The following is a 2232-nucleotide window of genomic DNA, read 5'->3' on the forward strand; positions in this document are numbered from 1 at the left end:
AGTATTCCAGCACCTTGATAATTATTACATTGCTATGTTTCACATTTAACCCTGTTTTCTAATATTGTTTTGGTTGAACATGTTATTCCTCAAATTTTAACAGATTCTTGAATTGTGACTCACCCCTGTAGCTTTCTGAATGCAGGCTTATTTTGGTGCTGGATTAAGTGGAGTTCTGGCTTGGTGTGTGCGAGTAGGAAGGAACCAACCCAATGCCCCCGGAGTTCTGGCACCTTCCATATTTACTTCCTATGTATCCAGGTTAATCTACTCGTATTTATTCATGTCTCAAAGTGTGTATTCCAATATCAGGTATCATGATTTGTGTATTTATAAAATTTTGAAATAGGGTTTTGTTCAATGCTTTAGTTGTGTTTGCTCTAAGGGAGATCAACTTATCAAAAGTAAGTTATTGTTTCACCCTTTTATTTAATATTTTTGTGATTGAATGAAAGTCTTAATGAAAGTAATTAACAACCCTTTCTCTGTAAATGATGTTGTGATTGTGGGAGAGGTGTTGTGTTTTTCTCTGTTGCTAGGTAACCTTCTCAACAACAACATTCTACTTATGCAGGTGAGTAATCAAGATTAAGGGAGACTTGTAATCATGTTTGACATTCCTTTCCAGTAAGAAACAAAGTTGAATGATTATTTGTTAGTTTTATAGGAATGTATAACCCATATTAGCAATGTATTATTTTTGTTTAACATTTGAATGATTCTTAGTATGACAGTACAATTTGTGCAATTTATTTTATTTTTTGAGTATGAAATTTTATTTTATATTATGCAATGGATTGTATTTTTAGTATATGGTATTTTATTTCTATTATGAGAAATTAAATGCAAATTTAATTTAAAAGTTAATAAATATATAATTTTTTTTTTAACATTTAAATTTACGATACGCAAAAATGTGTGTCATCTTCATTTATGACATGGCCTTTCTTGACAGGGGATTTCTTGATACGCATTGTGTGTCAATAACATGCGCGTCGTAAGGTTACGACACGCGAATGCATGTCGTCTTCCTTTATGACAGGTCCTTCCTTGATACGCATTGCGTGTCGTAAACGCGCGTCGTAATTGTGCGTCGTAAATGAGTGTCGTAAATACGCGTCGTCTATAGATGACGCGCAAAAGCGCGTCGTCTCTCTTTATGACAGGGCCTTCCTTGACACGCATTTGCGCGTCGTCTGAGCCTTTTACGACGCGCAATGAGCGTCGTAAAAGGCTGTTTTTCTAGTAGTGCCCACTCTAATGGCATGGATGGATTAGTCCATATTAGTCAGTCTTCGGTCCATGCTTTCCAATTTTGCCATCATTGCTGCCATGTCATCAGTAATAGAATTCACCGCCTCTCCAGTTAGGTCATTCAATGGGTTATGATATTATCTAGAGTGCTTAGAGAATTCTTCAATTAGCTCTTTTATCACCGGGGGAGGTTTCTTTGTGAGAGGTCCTTGCGAATCAAGGAGCTGCCTAGTTGTTACATTGACTCCATCATAGAAAATGGAGACTTCTTGTTGACTGTTGAGATCATGATGTGGGCAGTTCCTTAGTAAGCCCTTGTATCTCTCCCATGCATCATAAAGTGAATCTCCAAATTGTTTTTCAAAATTGGCTATGGCTTTCTTCAACTTGGCTATGTTTGAGGGAGGGAAAAACTGGCCTATAAATTCTTCTTTCATTTTAGCCCAAGTTGTGATGGATCCTGGAGGGAGTGATTTCAGCTAATCTTTCGCACCCCCCTTAAATGTGACCGGTAGCATACGAAGTAAAATTGTGTCGCGAGGTACATTAGGAACATTGAAGTAGTCGGCTACGTCGTTGACCTTGTCTAAATGCTTGTGTGCGTCTTCATGATCATTCCCGTAGAATGGGATCTCCTTAAGTTGAGGAAGTATGTGGACCTTATGTTCAAAAGTGGCAGTTGCAGGAATTGCGGGTTGCAAGAGTCCTGGGCCGGTATCATCACATATTCTTTTCTTCCTTTCGCCAATGGAGACTTCATCGATGTTCGCCATGATGTTGTCGGGTTCTCCTTCTAGGTTGCTTCCTTCTTCGTATTCGGATTTGTAGTCCTACTCGAATTTAGCTTCTTTTTTATTATCTTCAAAACTCTCCAACTTGCTTTCTTCGCTCTTTTGACTATTAGACTCACCTGCCTTCTTGTTTTTCTTCTTTCCAAAGACTGATTTAAGGTCCTTGAAAGGTGATTTCTTTGGCGGG

The 2232-nt window shown here is 38.1% G+C and overlaps 1 non-coding gene across 1 annotated transcript; it reads left to right on the forward strand.

The window, feature by feature from the left end:
- The first annotated feature begins 1536 nt into the window (after positions 1–1536).
- On the forward strand, positions 1537–1643 carry LOC111917368 (small nucleolar RNA R71). Its single transcript, XR_002858867.1, has one exon. It is a non-coding gene; the product is annotated as a small nucleolar RNA R71 (small nucleolar RNA).
- Positions 1644–2232: the final 589 nt, after the last annotated feature.

This window comes from Lactuca sativa, chromosome 2 (genome assembly GCF_002870075.4).
Source record: "Lactuca sativa cultivar Salinas chromosome 2, Lsat_Salinas_v11, whole genome shotgun sequence".
NCBI classification, from domain to species: Eukaryota; Viridiplantae; Streptophyta; class Magnoliopsida; order Asterales; family Asteraceae; genus Lactuca; species Lactuca sativa.